Source organism: Nicotiana tomentosiformis, chromosome 2 (assembly GCF_000390325.3).
Source record: "Nicotiana tomentosiformis chromosome 2, ASM39032v3, whole genome shotgun sequence".
In the NCBI taxonomy this organism is placed as follows: Eukaryota; Viridiplantae; Streptophyta; class Magnoliopsida; order Solanales; family Solanaceae; genus Nicotiana; species Nicotiana tomentosiformis.
The window spans coordinates 84402879-84417846 of record NC_090813.1 but is presented as its reverse complement, the minus strand read 5'-3'; positions in this window follow the sequence as shown (position 1 = coordinate 84417846).

Here is a 14968-nt window from a genome sequence, read left to right as displayed (position 1 = left end):
CCGTTTTTACAATTCTGCCCAAACATCTTCGGTTCTGCCTTGATCTTGGCCTTCGATTGAGATCCTCGATTCTGGTCCTCGGTCCTGGCCCTCGATCCTGGTTCTCGATCCTAGTTCTCGATCCTGGCCCTCGATTATGTCTTCGACCCGACCTTCGACCGTGACCCTCGACCCTGGGCTCGATCATGCCTTCGATCATGGCCCTCGACTCTAGGCTCGATCATGCCTTCGATCGTGGCCCTCGACCCTGAGCTCGATCTGGGCTCGATTTCTGGGCAGAAGCAATTTCCAACAGAAGGAAATTGCAGCAGCTATTCTAGTTCAATTATTGATCCGTTAACCATCCCAAACTCACCCGAGGCCCTCGGGACCTCAACTAAATATACCAACAAGTCCTAAAACGTCATATGAACTTAGTCGAATCCTCAATCACCTCAAACAACGATAAAACCATGAATTACACCCCAATTCAAGCCTAATGAACTTTGAAATTTCTAATTTCTACAAACAATTCCGGAACCTATCAAATCACGTCCGATTGACCTCAAATTTTGCACACAAGTCCTAAATGACATGACAGAGGTATTTCAATTTCAGAATCGGATTCTGACCCTGATATCAAAAAGTCAACCCCCCGGTCAAATTTCTCAAAAATAAAACTTTCGACATTTCAAGCCTAATTCCTCTACGGACTCCCAAATAATATTCCGGACACGCTCCTAAGCCCAAAATCACCATACGGAGCTATTGGAATCATCAAAATTTAAATCCGAGGTCGTTTACATATAGGTCCATATCCGGTCCACTTTTCTAACTTAAAATTTTCAATTATGAGACTAAGTGTCTCATTTCACTCCGAGTTCCTTCCGGATTCGAACCAACTAACCCGGTATAACATAATATAGCTGAATAACACAAAAAGAAGTAGGAATGGGGAAAATAGGGTTATAACTCTCGAAACGACCGATCAGGTCGTTACATCCTCCCCCACTTAAACATACGTTCGTCCTCGAACGTGCCCAGAGTTGTTCCAAAAGCCATCAAATCGTTGTGTAGCTTTCACATGCACATACCCGGGGGTGATCCCACATCACCCTATCCCATACAGGTCCGATAGCACAGCATAACTAAAATTTCGCAATTCAACCTAGCCTACAAGCCTTCGAATCAAATTTCCAACATCCAAAATTTCCTATAAGATGAAAAGTTTGCATATACATACCGTATAAGTCTGAACAATCTGTACCAAAAGCTGTAACCATAACTCAAATACTCAAATACTCAAATTCAAATACAGCATAGCTCGAATGCTCGAAGTAATAATTTCAAATTACAGTATCAACTCAAATCAATCTAGTGCCAGTAATAAACCTCATATCAACCAAACCCTCATTCTAAAACCTTCGTACAATGCCGATGATGAAAGAAACATACCGAATTCATAACCATTCATTAGACCATCAGGCCATGGAGCTCTCGTTCCTTCTACAAGAACTATAACTAATTTCAAAGCTGACTTCCGATATTATCCTCCTAATTATACTACAATCAAATCTGATAGCATCCATTCTAGGCCCAATGACCTCATCTCCTCCAACACGACCACTCTAGTGACATGACACATCAATACAATTTAAATCCACAACCCGTGCAATTCGTGCACCAGATAGCAACATTCCAAATGTACCCAATCGTAATAATGACCCAAACAGGAGAGCTGTTCCGCAAGCTCGACGAGTACCACCCCGACGCAATTCTAATAACCCATCACACACCGCAGAACCATAACTTATGAATCTTACACAAGGGATCATATTTCCATATAACTCTGCTACAATACGCGACCCTATCCAAATACTGGTCCATATGAAACACCTCAAGACACCCTGCTAAAATCAATAACCATGCGCAATTCGACATCAAGTACCCAAAGTACATTACTATAACCGCAGAGAAGCAAATGACACCATGCCACATAAAATCCGAAAGAACGTGACCAATACGTCATCAACCAAGCAATATCCAATACTATTCTCGCTCAAATTCCGCTATAAGGCCATAATAGAACCGCACCATATGTGCATATAACCAACGAATCACAACTCTTCGTAGCATAGAAGAGTAACTCACAAATCATTCCAGAACATGAATAAGCTTCACATCAACCGAATGGCACATCCTTCAACAATAGCAGTGTGAAGCCAATCAATCCGGCTCGGTATAGAATACACATCCTAATTGGGCCTACCAATGGGCCCCGAATCAACTATGGTCAGCCACCAATAGATAAACAACCTCTGAATGTCCACAATGACGGAATCATAATACCTTCTATCATCTGGCTAGCTCCGGCCACAACTTCACAGTCCACAACCATGAAACAATCTGCTCATGAGAACTCCCAATCTCCAATTCCATAGAACACATGAATCACCATATTTGATTCCACCTCCACTGCCTGAATGCCTAACACCTCTCTCATACACAATCATCCCACGAGAAATACTTAAAATTCTTCAGTGCCACCTCGCAAAAATTTGAATATCAATAGTCGATCAACCAGGAGAGTGCCGCAATACCAGCGAAGTGCCCATAAATCAAAACACACTGCCCCTTCTGAAATGTACACTCTCATCAAGCTATACCAGATAGTAATATCATTTACCTAGTCACCGAAAACTGTTCATGCTGCCTAAGAATTTATGACTTTCCCTTCAAAACTGAACTGTGACCTTGTACATGTAAATCCTATTCCCGCACAACACACCATATCTATTATGTCATAGTGTGAAAAACATAAGAATTCCATTATCAACTCTGAGTCACTAGCAAATTACATACCTTATTAGTGAGAAACCTCTTTCTTGTTTCTTTCTAGGAGGAAATCATAACACACAATATATTCCGTACATCGGTAGAAAGTATCCGGTTCAAACCATGGTAGAACCCATCCTGAACACTTTGAAATCCATTCGCACATAACCAAGTTATCTGAACTGAATTCCTCTAACTCCACCAAGCCACACAAGTTGTCAAATTCGAGAGCATTGCAATGAAACACCTGTAGATACTAGCCACATCATAAGTACCTAAAGAACCGATCATACCCATTATTGCGCTAACCCAACCTACTACCAAGCTGTCCTATTTCTCCAATTTCTTTCTATATTGCCTTCAAATTGCTACTTTTTCCTTGTTAGAACACTACTATCCTTAACTAAAACTTATCCCACGAACTCTAGCATAGAATCACGCCGCCCTAAGGCTTATAAGCCGCCGAATTCCCTTTTTATGTATTCCAAAGGTTCCACAACCAAAAAAAATGCTTACTCCGAAGAGACTTTATAGGAACCTAAAACCGTTTCCTTCACCTTCTTGATACTGAAATGCATAATTCACAATGATATGAGATGCCACGAGTCTCAACACCGTTCAATGCAACTCCCAGTTTTCTAGCCATATTTATAAATCTTGAATCCATTGTAACCATTCTCGAAATAACCGACCAAACGGACCGAAATGACATGTGCCCTATTAGCATATCAACTCCCAAGGGAATAAAGAGTAACCCTCACTCCTACGCAACCGAGCAAATTCCCGCTCCATTTACACTACATTCTCTGTGAATAAACACCTAATTTTTTTTTGTGTAATACAACTTGTGTCCAGAAATTCCTTTACCCGAGTCATCCTCGATCTCGACCTCTGCAAGTCATAACTGATTCACCGGTATACCCCAAACCGAAACTAATACGACCCATAACCGTGCAATCAACTCATCGATGGCAGACTCCCCCACTTAGCCTTAAGCTGCAATTATATAAAATTAGAACCCGTAAGGATTTCTCCTTCTCAATTATCAAGGTCTCACACCGTTAACCTGTCATACTTCTCGAAGTCTTTTATTAAGCCTTTCATGAACATTTTGAATCTCCTGCCAAAATTACACACGCGACCTCCTACCGGGTAGCTAGTAATATTCCTCACAAAAGCTTCATCAACATCACGCCACCGCTAGCTGCACACAGGAGATAACCCACATGTGGAATTCCTTACCGACATCTCCCAATGACACTACACTGAGTGCAACAAAAATGAAATTCGTAAATTCCCTTGAGTTCATGCTCGCCCACCATTTATATAAGTCTGCACTCTCCCTATTGACATCAACTGTACGTCAACAATACCTTCCGTACTCAAGTCATATTGCACCTGACACAATAATCAGATCTTCACGCCTCTATTCATTTCAAACACACTCCTTTCTGCCATATTCAATTTAAAGTATGCAGAGTATGCAGGCTGATTCACATTTTAACATGATTCCAAACCATTCTACACTTTCTCAAGGCGCACGACTACCCTACTAGTGAATTCATATGCTAATCCACCACTCTTACTTCGGTTAAACCATCTCCTTTAAGAAACTTCTCAACCTCTACTTCTCCTACTTGACTTGCTAGTACTTCAACCACCGCGAACACTTCCCGCCATGTCTTCCCTCATACTTTGCTACCCAACTGCTGCATCAAATCGAAATGTATTTCTGTCGCACCTGAACCAATAACATGTTACCGACTCTAAGTCTCTTCAAAGATTATCTTTCCCGAGCCATCAACATCAAAATACCCATTCGCAACCACCATTACTACACAACCACTTACTCTTCTTGAGTTCAAACTTATTGACAGACATGAGAATTTAATTTGCCCCAAAATTTAACAACGTGAAAGATCCTTCAAAACATTCACACTCGAGACGGTATGTCACATCAAAACAAAAATCAGTCACCCAATGGCCTTCCTTTACATTCAAAGAAAACGCTTCTCGTCACATTCACATAGTCTTAACAGTTCCAGCAGTTACGTCATACTCACCACAAAACCATTCCACTACTCATCGAGCCACAATTCCACTCGTAGGAACATTATCGAACATATGAGTCCAAATGTATAGGTTACAACTGAAGCTACCGAGCCAAAACTACGGTTTAAACCTGGCCTCAAGTCCTCCAGACTAACCCATCACCAAAACACATAATACACATCTCGAACCTCATTCATAGAATCACAAACCGGCAATGCACAACAGATACCGAGCGCTCATGTGCGCATACGAGATGCGTGGAAGGAATTCAAAGAGTTATGTCTCAAGCTGAATCATTTTCGCATGATAGAATACAAGAAAGTGAAATTTTCCTAAGGGTTCTGCAGCCTCTAGAAGATAAATACAGACGTCTCCATACTGATCCGCAAGACTCTACTAAACCCGCTCATGATTCGGGAGACCTATGTAACCTAGGCTCTGATACCAATCTGTCACGACCCAAAACTAACCCCTGTCGTGATGGCGCCTATCATGGAACTAGGCAAGCCGACTCATTTCCAAAACAAACCGATATTTTCAATTTAAAGATAATTTTAAGGTTATTTAACATAAACCTTCATTTAAAGAGTTCAAATCAAAGAAAAATAGAACTGCGGAAAAGAAAAGCCCGACATCGGGGTGTCACTAGTCATGAGCATCTTCTACAATCTGTCTAACAATATCAAGGCTAACTCAGCCTGGAAAAATAGCTAAATACAACTAGAGGAAGATAAGAGGGAGAAGAGCAGGGGCTGCGATCGCCAAACAGCTACCTTGCTATCTCTAAGAAAATTTACAACCAGAACATTCAATAACCGCTACCGTGTCAAGCTACATCGGGATCTGCACACAAGGTGCAGGGAGTAACGTGAGTACGCCAACCCAGTAAGTAACCACAATAAATAAAGACTGAGCAGTAGTGACGAGCAATAAGGCATATAACATTCATATCAAGAAATCTCAGTAAAATACCACATGCTTTTAAAAATCAAGATTTGGATCAAATTATCTAGTTTAAACCGAGTTCCAGTAAAAATCATTTAAAGACATTTTTCCAACAGTTTTTCAAACAAAGGCTCAATGCAAAGGTGAGCAAAAATGATGAAATCATAAACAGCCCCTCGAGCAAAACATCACTCATATATAGCCCCTCGGGCAAACCTCACAGTCACTCATGCCACTCGGGCATACCTCACAATCACTCATGCCTCCCAGTCACTCGGCACTCGGCACTCGGACTCAGTAGGTACCTGCGCTCACTCGGGGTGTGTACAGACTCCGGAGGGGCCCCTTCAGCCCAAGCGCTATAATCTGCACGGACAACTCACGTGCGATAATAATAAAGTATGTTGCAGGTGGGCAGCCCCGATCCACACTCATCCTCACAAATCAGGCCCTCAGCCTCACTCAATCATAAAGTATGCTGCAGGTGGGCAGCCCCGATCCACACTCATCCTCACAAATCAGGCCCTCGGGCATTTCAGTAAAATAGGGCATTTGGCCCAAAACATTTATATGCATCAAAATAGAGTCATATAACTGAGTTATGCAGTAAACAAATATAAACTTGACTGAGTATAGATTTTCAATCGAAAATAGTGAGAGGATGGTAAGAAACAGCCCCTAAGGGTCCAAACAGCATTGGCGCAAGGCCCAAACATGGCATTCAGCCCAATTTACAGAAATTCTTTCTAAAACATATAAGTATCAAATGGTTTCAACAAAGTATGCAACTTTACAGTTGCTACGGGGCAGACCAAGTCACAAATCCCCAACAATGCACGCCCACACGCCCGTCACCTAGCATGTGCGTCACTTCAAAATAATAGAATGATACAAAATCCGGGATTTCATACCCTCAGGACTAGATTTACAATCGTTACTTACCTCAAATCGGTCAAATCTCTATCCCGCAATGATCTTGCCTCTGGACTCGGCCTCCATATGCTCCGAATCTATTCACAATCAGTACAATACCATCAATACGCGCTAATGGAATGAATTCCACAAGAAAAACTACAAAATTAGACCAAAATCCGAAATTGGCTCAAAATTCGCATGTGGGGCCCACGTCTCGGAACCCGACAAAAGTTACAAAATCTGAAATTCCTTTCAACCACGAGTCTACCCATACCAATTTTACCAAAATCCGACCTCAACTCGACCCTCAAATCTACAAATCTTATTTCCAGACTTTTAAGTTCCAATCTACGATTTACACCTCAAAATCATGTAATCTAGTCGGATTATTCGATGATAATTCAATATTATGGAGTAGAAATGATCACAAGGGACTTACCTCAAGTTTTTCTTGAAAATATATCAAACAATCGCCTCTCCTCAAGCTCCAATTTGTCAAAAATGGTAAATGGGACGAAGTCCCCGTTTTTATAATTCCGCCCAAACATCTTCGGTTCTGCCTCGATCTTGGCCTTCGATCGAGATCCTCGATCCTGGTTCTCGATCCTAGTTCTCGATCCTGGCCCTCGATTATGTCTTCGACCCAATCTTCGACCGTGACCCTCGACCTTGGGCTCAATCATGCCTTCGCTCGTGGCCCTCGACTCTAGGATCGATCATGCCTTAGATCATGGCCCTCGACCCTGAGCTCGATCTGGGCTCGATTTCTGGGCAGAAGCAATTTCCAACAGAAGGAAATTGCAGCAGCTGTTCTAGTTCAATTTTTGATCCGTTAACCATCCGAAACTCACCCGAGGCCCTCGAGACCTCAACTAAATATACCAACATGTCCTAAAATATCATACGAACTTATTCGAATCCTCAATCATCTCAAACAACGATAAAACCATGAATTACACCCCAATTCAAGCCTAATGAACTTTGAAATTTCTAATTTCTACAAACAATTCTGGAACCTATCAAATCATCCGATTGACCTCAAATTTTACACACAAGTCCTAAATAACATGACAGAGTTCCTTCTTGACTCGAACCAACTAACCCGATATAACATAATATAGCTGAATAACACAAAAAGAAGTAGGAATGGGAAAAATAGGATTATAACTCTCGAAACGACCGGTCGGGTCGTTATAGATGCGAAGCATCCACCCCAACATGCGATGTTGAGAAGCTGAAGCTGAGGCGGATGCGAAGCATCCACCCCAACATCAACCCCTGAAATTGAGACGGAATAGGAAAAGGAAAACTTTGGTCCACGACTTTTGTACGCAATATATAAGCCAAAAACGCCTCTTTTAGGTCATCTATCACACGAGTAAGCATAGAAAAGCCATCATAGAGTTTGGAAACCACGGAATTCGTCTTGAGTTCTTAATTTTTCCTTCTTTTATTGATTTTTATGTATTCTTAGGAAATAGTTGATATTGCTACCATGAGCATGCATGGCTAAACTCGTTAGTTCTGGGGTCATGGGTGCTACATGAATGTTGATGTTTGAAGTTTGAATTGACGAGTTTGATTTTATGATATTGGGTTGTTTAATTAATTCTATTTTTAATTATTTTGTTGCATAACTAACAGTGGAATACTATCTACGAATCTAGAGTTGAACTCAAAAGTGAGAATTTTAGATTTCATATAGGATTAAATAGAGCAAGTATTTGAACCCGGGCATCGGGGAACGGATTCGCAATTAGGATAGAAATATACCTAATTTTCTTGCTTGGTTGGAAATATAGGAAGTGTAAATGCTTTCTTGTTAGTCTTATTTCTATAGACATATAGGCATTAAGTTAACTTGAATAAGCGCGTAAGAACTCGATAGATTTTTATGAGTAACATTAACCCTGTCAATCAACAAACCAGATAAATCAATTAGTCAGTTTAAACCGAGAACGCAACAAGATTGTTAGATAGCCTATGACCCTGGAATATCCTCTCCTATTGATTGTTATCCGCAATTGCCTACATATTTGTAAGGCCCTGTAAATATTTCACCTAAAACCCGAGGTTTCATAATGCTGGGGGTTTCGTAATGCCGGTCACACACTGAAGCATAGAACTAGGAAAAAATTTCGGACCATTATGTGGTCCATTATGCGGCCGTATAATCGTTTTGCGGGCTGCATAAACCATCACAGACCCATCATGAAAATTTCCGGAGGGAAGTTCTGCGGACCGCAGGCTGGTCGCAGAGCAGTTCCGGAGGGCCATTATACGACCTATTTTGTGGACAGCAGAAGCATTATGCGGTCACATATGCGACCGCAGATCTGTGACGGGACTTTATTTTTCTAATTATTTTTTACCCGACCCCATTTTGATTAAAAGCCCTTGGGGCTCATTTTGGGAGAGAAATCTGATGTTTTAGAAAGAAGGGAGAGTGTTCTAGAGAGAGAGAAGGAGACCCTAGGCTAATTGTTCAACAATTCTTGCTCAAGGCTTGGAGAATTCACAAGGAAAACTCACAAGGTCTTCATCCAAGAGGTAAGGTTCTAACCCTAGTCTTCAATTTCGAGTTTAGGTAGAAGATGGGTAATTGGGAATATGATTCTTGAGTATGAGAGTTGTTTATATTACATGCATATACCACCAAGGGTAGGTGGAAGATTTTTGAGCTCTTTTTGGTAAACTTTGGGTAGAGGGATGAAAGAATCCACCATAGGAGGGCCTTGAAGCCTTAATGCACACTTAGTGTTTGATAAAATGCTCAAGTGAGCTGGAACTATGAACTCTCTCCTAATTTGTGTTCAATTTTGCTATATTTCTAAATAGATCGACGGGGCTAAGAATTCCGGAATATTGTTGTAATTTTAAAAGCTCAAGGCGAGGTATGTTGGCTAAACTCTTCTCTTAGAATTGAACCCCACAATACCCTTGTAAGTCCCGTGATGCTTATTATAAATTGAATTATTCCAAATAAGTCTTGTGTCAAAACAAATATGCGTTCAATATGTATTCCAAATATTCTTGTTATGTTGAGTTACCATTTGAGAATATGGTTTAAGCATGGGTTGTGTGTTATTGTGTTATTATTTAAAAATGTGTTCAAAACGAAAGTTATCATGTCAAATTATGTAAAAGAAATCACATGTGCCTAAGATCCTAAATTACTCAAGTATGTGTTAAAGTCTTAATTTGAAGGGCCTTGTTATTGATTACCCATGATGATGTTTGAAAGTGAAATACTGAGTATGAATTATAAAGAACGGTCAATGTGCCAAGAATGATATTGCGTTATGGATAATGGTGCCAACAAAATAAATGACATGTAAAAGAATGTGAAATGAGTGGTAGATCCTTTTTATAATAAATGCCTTGGGAGTATCGTATAGCCACTGATGAAGGGTAGGTCGGAACAACCTAACCCCGAAACTATACGTGCCGGTGTAGGAATGATTGAGGGGTAAATTCCCGTGTTAATGTGATGAGACTGTTTCCCCTTAAATGGGATGAGATTATTGCTAGCAAGATGTAATGTGATGTCGATCCACACGGCATGGTGGTGAGACGGCTTAGCCGATCGGGCTGAGATCGGATGCCATGCCGCACACATGGTGGAATTGTGAGTGTATGTCTCAGAGTGAGGCGGCTTAGCCGGTCGGGCTGAGATCGGATTCCGTGCTAAAATACGGTGGTGTATCGATGCTAAAGTTCTCCCAACTTAAATTATTGAAACTTACTTGAAATTTACTTTTTCCCTAATTTGACACTTTGATACCGTTTGAGTCTCTTATTGATTTCATATTTTATTCTTCGTTTACTGTTAATCGTTCTATTGAGGGGGTGTTCACTTTTACATACTAGTACTATTCCATATGTACTAACGTCCCTTTTGCCGGGGGCGATGCATCTTTAATGGATGTAGGTGGTTCCGTAGCAAGTGGTATTGATCAATGATAGTAGCACGCCCTCTCCTCAGCTGACTTGGTGAGCCCCACTTCATTTTGGGGACATATATCTCCTATCCTTTGTACATAGCATTTTAAGGTATAGCCGGGGCCTTGTTGCCAGCACCGTTATAGCACTCATTGGTTCTCATTAGAGACTCCGTAGACATAGTGTGGGTTGTATCTGTTTTTGGGAAGGTTAAACTAAAAATGTTGTAATCGTATCATCTGTTCCACTTTAACTATGATTGTACAATTTACTGTGTTGGAGACTAACGTAACTAATGGAAATGAACTGGTGTTATTCACATGACCTCTTACTATCTAATTAATGAAATGTATTCTTCTCTTTATTTATGGGTGAGTTGGGTAGACGACAATATACAGGCTTGCTCGACCAGGGTAACTCTGTTGAGCGTCAGTCACGCTCCCCGAGGTCGGGGCGTGACAGTATTTTAGTCGATCTCTAGTTTAGTTAACCGTTTGATATTTTCTTTGGTTATTGATTAATTGCCTACTAATTTTGAGAAAAATCTCTTGAATAGATAATTTGTTTGGGTTTGAATCAGTCAAAAGTTAATCATAAGTCTCCATGGGAACGATACTCTACTCGTTACTTTATTACTTGACGACCACGTATACTTGCTTGTGTATTTGGTCGCAACAGTAGGTCTTAAACACAATCTTCTTAGCATATCTCAAATGTGCGACAACAGAAATGAGGTAAAATTCAATTTCAAAATCTGCACTGTCACTAAGCTTGATACTGATGAAATTGTGCTAAAGGAAAAGAGACATAACAATACCTACAAGATATCGATTATGTCACTTCCCCAGAGCGAGCACGCATTCTTGAGTGTAGTGGAAGATGATCCACTACTATGGCATAGAAGACTGGTACATGCCAGTCTCTCTCAACTCAATAAGTTGGCAGCAAAGGACTTGGTCCTTGGGCTACCTAAAGTTGAGTTCATATGTGATGCTTGTGTTAGAGGAAAATATGTTAGGTCATCCTTTAAACCTAAGAAGTTTGTAAGTATTTCTAAACCTCTAGAACTCCTTCACATGGATCTATGTGGACCAATAAGAATAAGGAGCAGAAGAGGTAAGAGGTATGTGTTTGTGATTGTTAACGAATTCTCTAGGTATACCTGGACTTTGTTTTTGGGATCCAATGATGAAACCTTTGATGTTTTCTGTGTATTTGTCAGAATGATTCAACAAAAGATAGGTTGTAATGTTTTAAGTATAAGAACTGACCATGGAACTGAATTTGAAGATTTAAAGTTCCTTGAGTTTTGTGGCTCATGTGGCATTGACCATAATTTCTCTGCACCTAGAACTCCACAACAAAATGAAGTTGTAGAAAGAAAGAATAAATCCTTAGAAGATATAGGGAGGACCATGTTGATTGCTAGTGGACTACCTAAGAATTCCTGGGCTGAGGCAATCAATACTGCTTGCTATCTGCTCAATAGATGCATGGCCAAACCCATTCTTGAGAAAACTCCCTATGAGTTACTTCGAGGAGGAAAACCCAACAATACTCACCTGACAACCTTTGGTGCAAATATTTTGTGCATAATAATAGGAAAGAAGTGCCAGGTAAGTTTGATGACAGAAGTTATGAGGGAATTTTCTTGGGTTACTCTCCACATAGTAATGCATATAAGGTTTTAAATAAAAGAACTATGTGTGTGGAAGAAAACATTTATGTTATTTCGATGAATCTAACAATTTGGCTGAGAAAGGTCTGCAAGATGAAGATTATGACATAGGATTCACTAGTGATGGAGATACAAAGAAATCTGAAGAAGACGGATCTGAAACCATAAGTAATTTGACAGTGATCATGAGGAACAAGAAAAAGAACAAACAACTCTAACTGCTGACCAGACAAATGAAGCCACACCTACTGAACCTGTTCCTTTGGATCACTCCTCAGGAGAATCTTCTCTGGGTATAGATATTAGACCATGGAGGCATCAAATCTCACACCTTCTTGAGAATATCATCTCTGATCCAAATACAGGGGTGTTGTAACGACCCGACCGATCGTTTCGAATATTATAGCCCTGTTTTCCCTATTTCTGCTTCCTTTTCACTTTTCAACTATGTTATGATATACCTGGTTAGTTGGTTTAGGTCCAAAGTGGTTTCAGAGTGGATTGAAATACTTAATCTCTTATTTAGAAGCTTAAGTTAGAAAAGTCAACCAAATATTGACTTATGTGTAAGCGATCTCGGAATTAAATTCTGATTGTTCCATTAGCTTTGTTAGTTAATTTTGGACTTAGGATCACGTCCGGAATGTGATTTGGAGGTCCGTAGTGGAATTAGGCTTGAATTGGCGAAAGTTGGAAATTTGGCGATTTCGGTCGGCAATGGAAAATTTGATATCGGGGTCAGAATGGATTTCCAGAAATTTTAGTAGGTTCGTTGTGTCATTTGTGATGTGTGTGTAAAATTTTAGGTCATTTAGACGTGGTTTGGTAGGTTTCGGCGTCGTTTGTGGAATTCGGAAGTTTAGAAATTCTTAGGCTTGAATCCGATAGTAATTTGGTGTTTTGATATTGTTTTGAGTATTTCGAAGGTTCGACTAAGTTCGTATGTAGATATATGACTTATTGGTATGGTTGGTTGAGGTCCTGAGGGCCTCGGGTGTGTTTCGGGTGGTTAACAAATCAATTATTGGTGTTGGAAAATAGTTAGTTTGCTGGTTTCTGAAGCTACTGGTGTTTTCCGCACCTGCGGAAGGGGAGCCGCAGGTGCGAGGTCGCAGGGGCACGTGGGATTTTGCAGGTGCAGATAGTGTTGAGGTAGACTGGGTCCGTAGGTGCGTAGGAGAGGTCGTATCTGCGAGTCCGCAAATGCAGATAGGTGCCCGCAGAAGCGGAAGTGAGGAGGTCAGGCAGTAGCCGCATGTGCGAGGTCTTTTCCGCACCTGCGTGGTCGCAGATGCGGATATGGAGCGCAGATACGAAGTTAGGGGTTTTAATTATTTTTCGCAGGTGCGGAGGTTCTTGCGCAGATGCGGCACCGCAGGTGCTCATATTTAGCCACAGGTGAGAAGGACCCGGGGATAAACTATAAATAGGACACTTCGCGGATTTTGGTTCATTTCCACCATTTTCAAGTCGGTGTTTGGAGCTTTTGGAATGATTTTGAAGGGAGATTCAAGGGTTTTTAGTGAGGTAAGTTTCTTGGGCTCTAATACTCCTATCTATGGTGTTTTCCCATTGTATTATCATCTAATTAGTGGAATTTAGGGGTGAAAATAGGGGGTTAGGGCTTGGGATTTTAGAGAGTAATTTGGGGAATTGAGAGACCAAATGAGGTCGGATTTTGATGAATTTAGAATGGTTAGACCCGTGAGTGAATGATCTTTCGAGTTTTGTGACTTTTGTCAAATTTTGAGATGTGGGTCGGGGGTCGGGTTTGAGTTGATTTCGGATTTTTGCTATAATTTGGTATTTTTCTTGTGGAATTGATTCCTTTAGCCCATATTGATCGTATTGTATTACTTGTGGCTAGATTCGGGATGTTCGGAGACCGAATTGAGAGGCAAGGTCATTCCAGAGTAGGACTTCGCATGATTTGAGGTAAGTAATGCTTTCAAACTTGGTTCTGAGGGTTCAAAACCCCAAGTTATGTGTTATGTAATCGGTATTGAGGTGACGCACATGCCAAGTGACGGGCGTGCGGACGTGCACCGTGAGAATTGTGACATGGGTGATTCCATAGCACCATTTCGTGACTCTATCCTGTTGATATCCATGTTTTCATTAGGTGATAAAGTAGTTGAGCTGTAGATTGTGCTAGATATCATGTTTAGGCTTTGTGCCGGTATTGGTTGGACCCTTAGTGGTCGTTTCTTGCTGTCATCTCACTAGTTTCATTTACTATTCCATACTCAGTCATGATCATACATTTTTATATCATACCTCGGTCTCAGTTATTTATTTATTTATCATATTATTGTTCTGGGTTGTTTTCATGACATTGTGGGCCCGTGGTGAGAATGGAGAGGTTGATGACTGAGTGAGGCCAAGTTCCTGGTTATATGTGACAGTTATGGGATTGGGTTGCACGCCGCAGTGGTTATATTGATGATTATGATAGCGCTTGGGCTGTAGGAGTTCCTACGGAGTCTGTAACACACCCCGAGTGAGCGTGGTTGATATTATTGAAGGATGGATCTTCCCTGGACATGGATCTTGTTTGATGTACTTGATACCTGGAGATGGATCTTCTCCACAGGGCTGGATTGGCCTTCCTCGGTATTGGAC